At 37.0% G+C, this 7,866-nt stretch overlaps 1 pseudogene; it reads left to right on the top strand.

The window, feature by feature from the left end:
- The first annotated feature begins 2,380 nt into the window (after positions 1-2,380).
- On the top strand, positions 2,381-7,556 carry LOC129536797 (lysozyme C-2-like; annotated as a pseudogene).
- Positions 7,557-7,866: the final 310 nt, after the last annotated feature.

The following is a 7,866-nucleotide window of genomic DNA, read 5'->3' as shown; positions in this document are numbered from 1 at the left end:
TGGCTTGAAACTATTTTTAGGATTTAACCATGGACACAAGAGGTGTCTCTTAAGAAATGTAGCCTTCTTAATATTGAGAGCCACTCCAGAGAAAGCCTAAGGAAGGAAAGATCTTCCTTGTTATAAGTGAAAAAGAAACCTCTGTCTCCCACAAAGTGAGACACCTTGAATTGCTGATCTCCTAACATGTGTTACCTGAAAGGTGATACTGCTATGAAAGTTTTTCCTTCACAAGCCCAGTAACAAAGGTAGAGGCGATAGAGGCCCTTAGAAACTGAGACCACTTATTAAGACAAAGTCCTCTGAGAGCCAGCACAGTTGGACAAAGAGAAGGTTGGCTGTCACTTACGTCTTAGGCTCCTAGCTGGCTGACTAGCTGCTGATGCAAGCCTGACAGATAACCTGTACCCTCCAAGTGGCAGAAACCAGGGGGAGTATTCTCACTGGTTACAAAGCCAAGTTCTCAGTATATAAAACAAAGCAAATAGAGATTCTCATCTTATGGCTTTTCATCTTTATGACAAATGACAGAGACAAAGAAACATAACTCTTTCTGGGAGGTTAAGAGTTAATAACTATAGGTGTTGATTACCAAAACCAAATTCACAAGAGTTATGATTCAAGACCTACTTTCACAAACGTTTTTCTCCTGCTGCTGTGAATTCAGAAAGGACAAGGAGAAAGTTTTATCCTCCTCTCTTGACTGTGCACTACAGAGACCTGGGAGACTGACTTGGTAAGATTTCTTACCTTCTGCTGGTCTGTTGTCGGTTATCCCATATCTCAACTGCAGTCTCCAGGGAAAGTAGAGTGTTCCAGCTGTCACTGTCCCATCCTTATCACTAGAAACCGTACAGGATGAAACATTTGTTTCCCTTTTACCCTTTTCCGTTTTTGACTGGGTCTCTGTAAACAAAGACAGATTAACAAGAGAAAACGAAACAAGTATATTAACATATACATCTCATGTATACTTATGAGAAATGTGGAGATGAGTAACTCAAAGAAGTGGCTGGAATTTGGATTTATAGATGATCTTGACAAATAACAACATATATTGAGAGGAGAGACTACACAGAGAAAAAGAGTACCAGATGCCAAGGGTTCCAAATTTATGGAAGATAAATGCTTTACAAACTGATGGAAGATAATGCGTAGTCAAAATGGCTGTTTTGTAGTCTTCTGGTGCTGTCTTGAGGCTGGTAAGTGTTAAGGGTTGTTGGTGATTAATTCCTACACAAATTTGTGTTCTGCTTTCAGGATGATAAGGGGAGGAGAGAACATTTCTGGGATCTGATTCTTCTAGATTGTTTTCAGCTCAAAATAATCCTTGGGCAAAAGGGAAGATTTTGGGGTGGCATATTCTGTTATTCCTCTGTAGGTTTTACTATAAAGTAAAGGAGATCAGTCCTGGGTGTTCATTGGAAGGACTGATGCTAAAGCTGAAACTGCAATACTTTGGCCACCTCATGCGACAAGTTGACTCACTGGAAAAGACTCTGATGCTGGGAAAGGTTGGGGGCGGGAGGAGAAGGGGACGACAGAGAATGAGATGGCTGGATGGCATCACCGACTCTGTGGACATGAGTTTGAATGAACTCTGGGAGTTGGTGATGGACAGGGAGGCCTGGCGTGCTGTGATTCATGGAGTCGCGGAGAGTTGGACACGACTGAGTGACTGAACTGAACTGAACTGAACCCTTGGTTTACAATGACACTTTATGTTCTAACATGGAAAATGAAGTAAGGCATTGTCAGGAGGAGTTAGGAATGTTATTCACATGATGCTTACTAATTATAATAAGACATGGATTTATAAATTAAGAATTTACAATAGACAGCAAAAATATTTAGTATAAGAATCTGGCTAAGCAACATGGTGCTGTGCTATATACTGATCAGAACAACAGGCAGTGTGTCATGTTCTTTTGTGAAAAGTGTATATAAAATAGTTTAAGTGAAAAAGATAAAGACAATATACTGCAGACATATCAAATGACTTAATGTAAATGCATGTTAGTCAAAGATGGGAGCTCATTTTCAGTTGAGTAAAATGTTCATCAGGTTTTTTTTCTTTAAACTTGTTCAACTTCATAATAAAATAGGAGGAAATTCCTCTTTTGGCAATAGTGCTAATCCCAGTTTTTCCTGAGCAATGTCTTTAAGCAATCTCATTTCATTGTTTTCTTGCAGGTTAATTCTTAGAGTATCAGAATATCTCTCTCCAAATGAAAAGAAGGAAAACTTTTAAGTCAGTGGACCAATAAGCTGTTTCTGTTTTCCACAGAGGAAAACAGAGGGTGGAGCAAACAAACTAGTGAGATAAGAGGGAAGTGAAAAGATGTTAAATAGCAAGTCCCGCTCACCCTGGTCAGTCTGGATGTCTGGCTTCTCAGTCAACGTGAAGGCTCTCATTATTCTGGGGTTTCTCCTTTCTGTCACTGTCCCGGGCAAGGTCTTTGAGAGATGTGAGCTTGCCAGAACTCTGAAGAAACTTAGATTGGATGGCTATAAGGAGTCAGCCTGGCAAACTGTAAGTTAGCTCTTCTTCATCCCTCTAAATAGGTAGCCAGGTGTGGAACAGATACTAATAGAGGATGAATAATAAGAAAGGGACTTTGGGTGAATGGCTTTTTTCTTTCTTGGAGGGTTTGCATACTTACATCAGCTTGTTCCTTTAGAATCAGATGTACAAGCTGAAGGACTGAGGCATGGGAAGTTCAAATTCTGTACCGTTCTAAGCCTGCCAGGTTCCCATGTACTCCTCTAGCACCACTAAGTTTGCCAGCTAGCACATGAAGGCTGACTGTAAGATATATTTCAGCACCTGGGATATCTCTTTCAAGCACTTGGTGTCTGACTCTATCCATTTCCAGTTTAGAAGTTGGGTTCTTCAAGCCTGAGTAAGACTGTGTTTTTCTCATTTTCAATCCCCCTCCCATGATGTTGGGCTTTTAACAGCAAGGTTTTTTAAAACTTACATTGAACTCTTAAAACAGGGATAGTTAAGAACTATTTCCCTTCAATCAATATCTATCTGAGGATCCTGGAAATGCAATATGTAATGACATTTTATTATTTTGACTCTAGTTCATTAATTATTTTTCATTTTCTTACATAGAATTTAAGATGTTCCCTAAAGAAAAGTTACTCTGTATTTTAGTCCATATTTGTCAATGTCATCACTGTAATTTTCAGGTAGAATTCAGACATTTTCCCTCCATGACTATTTTTGAATGAATGAGCCAATGGTTAGATAGATGGATGGATGACATAATCTTTCCTATTCAATGATTCTTATTGTTTGGATTCAAATTTGATACCCAAATTCACCTTTAAGTATCATAAGAATTTTTCTTTCTCCCAGAAAATCCCTATTTTCTCTAATAAAAGTATTTTTCCACTAGTGTATACATCTGCATCAAACAACCAAACCCACTCAACAGTTCTGTTGATTTTCTATTGTAGGCTCAATCTTACCTAAGAGATGGGAGCAGAAGAGCATCTTTTAATATTTAAAAAAATATACCATTTCATTGATATTACCAAATTATTTGCCAATGAAAAAAATTCCCTTAACAGCTCTTTAACACAAAAGTGTTAAAATAGTTCACAAGTAAATACATCTTTATACTTACAAATAAGTCATTACTAAAGTAGAATTAGTTAAAGTGAACTGATTGGGCTATGAACTCTATTTGTGTTGCTGTTTATAATCTAAAAATAATTTTATTCAGGGTTGTGTTTGACCAAATGGGAAAGCAGTTACAAACTACACAAAAGTTACAAACTACAATCCTTACAGTGAAAGCACAGATTATGGTATATTTCAGATCATCAGCAAATGGTGGTGTAATGATGGCAAAACCCCAAAAGCAGTTGACAGCTGTCATATGACACGCAGCTGTAAGACAAGATAACATTGAGTGATGGCTCAGGCCCCATCTGGTTATACCTGTAAGAACAGAGATTCAGTAGAAATGAAAACGTCTTGAAGAGTTCATTAGGGACCTGGAAAAATTCCACCATAACTTCTATAAACTCTCTATTATCCTTCTGCTAATTTCTAAACTAAGAAATTAAAGAACTGGTATCTTAAAAGGTTGCTGTTTGCTAACATACAGGTTAATTTACACATTTGTTTAATTGGAGTGAAATAAATATTCTATTGAGTTTCTTTTGAAATAGAGATAACACGTGTGATCTTAGGTGCACAAAATATTGGAGAACAATCCAAAATTTATATTGTTAAATTTTTATACATTAAAATTCCTAATAAAGAAAATTAGTCTAAGAATATCTTTTGTAACCAGGTAATTTAGTTTAAAAAATATTTAGTGTTATAATCTGTGAAGTGAAAGTCGCTCAGTTGTGTCCGACTCTTTGGGAACCCATGGACTATACTGTCCATGGAATTCTCCAGGCCAGAATACTGGAGTGCATATATGTTCCTTCTCCAGGGGATTTTCCCAACCCAAGGATTGAACCCAGGTCTCCGACACTGCAGGTGGATTCTTTTTTTGTAGGTGGGTTCTTTACCAGCTGAGCCACCAATATATACACATTCATCCCACATATGAACATGTAAGCAGCGTGTTTCACATAAAAAGAAACTGTAGTAAATTTACTGCTTTATAATATGCTTTACAATATGCTCTTTATTATACAAAGTTATTTTTATCAGCAAATACCAATCTTTATTATATTTCAAGATGAATAAATTTTACTAAATAAATATTCTATAATTTATCTATCCAACTCACACTGTTAAGGACTTAGGCTATAATTTCTCCTTTAATTTCCCCTTTTATTAATTGCTATGAAACATCTTGTACACACATCTTTGGGTGCATCTATTCTTATTTCTTTAGGTTAAACTTCCAGTTATAGAATTGCTAAGCAAAAAACTGCTAGACCAGTTTCTGCTTGTTTGTTTTGTTCTGTTTTTATGGTGCATAGTAAGAAAAAGAAGCTTCTATCACAATATTCAATAGTTCCAGAGGTTCCAATGACTTTGAAAAATGAGAAACAGAATGCTTTATTTCAAGCCAAATTGGACAGAATAAAGAAAGAGTTTTCTCCCAACATTCACAGATACACTCACTCCTAAAAAATAATTTTAGTTGTTTTTTCCTCAACCTAAGAGAATTTAGTTGTTCTTTCGTCAGCCTAAGAGAATAAACTTAAATGAAATTTCTGTGTGTTGTTTTCATTTCTCACCACCTTATTTTTATAATTAATGAAAAATGACATCGCTAAAGCTGTAGCATGTGCAAAGAAGATTGTCAGTGAGCAAGGCATTACAGCATGGTATGTTGTTTTAGTTTGTTTGTTTGTTTTCTCCTTCCAGTTCTATTGAGATGTAATCGACATACAGCACTGTAGAAGTTTAGGGAGTATAGCCTAATGATTTGACGTACATGCATCATGAAATTATTGTCACAGTGTTTAGTGAACATCCATCATGTCATATGGATACAGAATTAAAGAAATATAAAAAAACTTATTCATTGATTAGCTCTAGTAGTTTTCTGGTAGAGTCTTTAGGGTCTTCTGTGTAGAGGATCATGTCATCAGCGAACAATGAAAGTTTTACTTCTTCTTTTCCAATTTGTATTCCTTTTATGTCTTTTTCTGCTCTGCTGTAGCCAAAACTTCCAGAACTATGTTGAATAGTAGTGGTGAGAGTGGGCACCCTTGTCTTGTTCCTGATTTTAGGGGAAATGCTTATGATCCAGCAATCGCACTCCTAGGTGTACATCGAGGAAACCAGAATTGAAAGAAACACATGCACTCCAATGTTCATTGCAGCACTGTTTATAATAGCGAGGACATGGAAGCAACCTAGATGTCCATCTGCAGATGAATGGATAAGAAAGCTTTGGTACATATACACAATGGAGTATTTTTCAGCCATCAAAAAGAATGCATTTGAATCAGTTCTAATGAGGTGGATGAAATTGGAGCCTATTATACAGAGTTAAGTCAACCTGAAAGAAAAACATCAATACAGCATACTAACGCATATATATGGAATTTAGAAGGATGGTAACCTTAACCCAGTATACGAGACAGCAAAAGAGACATAGGTGTATAGAACAGTCTTTGGGACTCTGTGGGAGAGGGTGAAGGTGGGATGATTGGAGAGAACGGCATTGTAGCATGTATATTATCATATGTGAAATGAATCAGTCCAGGTTCGATGCATGATACAGGATGCTTGGGGCTGGTGCACAGGGATGACCTGGAGGGAGGATATGGGGAAGAGGGAGGTGGGAGGGGGGTTCAGGAGGGGAAACACATGTACACCCGGGGCAGATTCGTGTCAATGTATGGCAAAACCAACCAATATATTAATGTAAAGTAATTTGCCTCCAATAAAAAAAAAATAACATAAAAAACTTAATGTGTGATGAAAATTCTTAGGCTTTACTCTCAACAGTTTTCATTATAACATATAGCAGTGTTAATTGTATTGATCACATTTTAAATTACATCCTCAGTATTTATTTATCTTATACCTAGAAGTTTGTAGTACCTTCGACAGCCTTTGTCTAATTCCTCACCCCTTACCCCTCAGCCTCTTTCTTCTGGTAACCACATATCTGACCTCTTTTTCTGTGAGTTTGTTTGTATGTTTGTGTTTGAAGTATAATGGACCTACAACACTTTGTAAGTTCATGTTATAGAGCATGGTATGTATTAAGCATTAAAGAGGAGAGCTGAGGACTTCCCTGATGTCCAGTGGTTGAGAATTTTTACTCCCAACACAGGGGATACTGGACAGGGAACCACTTGCCATGTGATGGAAAAAAGAAAAAAAAAGTTGATGACGGGGTGGGGGTGGGGGGCTGGGAGCTTTTGGCAATGCCTCGGGCCAGGTGGAATTTTAGACCCCAACCCCACTACCAGGAATCAACCCTCACCCTAGCATTGGAATGGCGGAGTCTTAACAACTGGACCATCAGGAAAGTCCCAGGTGAGAGCTCTTTTATACAATTTATGAGAGAAGCGAGGGAATATTCCCAAGTATGCTACTGAGAACTGAAAATTACAGCTTTAGGTTTATGCTAGACAATTTATTACATAGAAACAATCTATTTTCAATGATTCAGAATCTTATTCTTTTACTCCTCAATTTATTTTAGGGGATTCTAGAGTTTTTAAGGTTTTATAGGCTCTACTAATTCCTTGTCATATCTTGAAATTATTTTTGGAATTAAGTAAATGTGGAATGCACTCTGCAGTTGTGTTGTGGACTATGCAGGACTCAACATTTGTGTTTGCCATCCTGTGCACTAGTGAAGGCTTGGGGGGATATGAAGTAATGGTATACATATCTCCAGTTAACAGCAATACTTGAATCTGTCTGTAAATTCTATTTCATGTACTGATAAACTATTTTGTTCTCCCAAAGGATTTGAAGTATGTATATTACAATGAAGCTATGTTTTAGCCTTAGTACCATTTGTTTCATCTTTCTCCACAGGGTGGCATGGGAAAGCCATTGCCGAGATCATGACATCAGCAGTTATGTTGAGGGTTGCACCCTGTAACTGTGGTTAATATTCTTCAGCTCATTTTGTCTCTTTTTTCACATTAAGAATGTGATAGTTGAGTGAAAGCTTATACCATCATTCTTTCAAGCAAATAATGGTTTTACAGAAGCAGGAGCTGTGATCTTTCTTTTAAGAGACTTAAAATATATTAATATGCTACTTGTTTGATACTAGGCCTACAACATTTTTGAGTTTGCTATTAGAACTAACCCTGGTGAATATTTGCCTAAAACCTTAGTTATCAAATATATTTCCAGCATATTCAGTTCTTAATCTAAACAAGATCATTTATGCATGTTGCTGATCA

This window comes from Moschus berezovskii, chromosome 6 (assembly GCF_049115385.1).
Source record: "Moschus berezovskii isolate FMDL1 chromosome 6, NW_MosBer_1.0, whole genome shotgun sequence".
Classification (NCBI taxonomy): Eukaryota; Metazoa; Chordata; class Mammalia; order Artiodactyla; family Moschidae; genus Moschus; species Moschus berezovskii.
The sequence above is the reverse complement of the archived record's forward strand: the minus strand, read 5'-3'. Positions and strand labels throughout refer to the sequence as shown.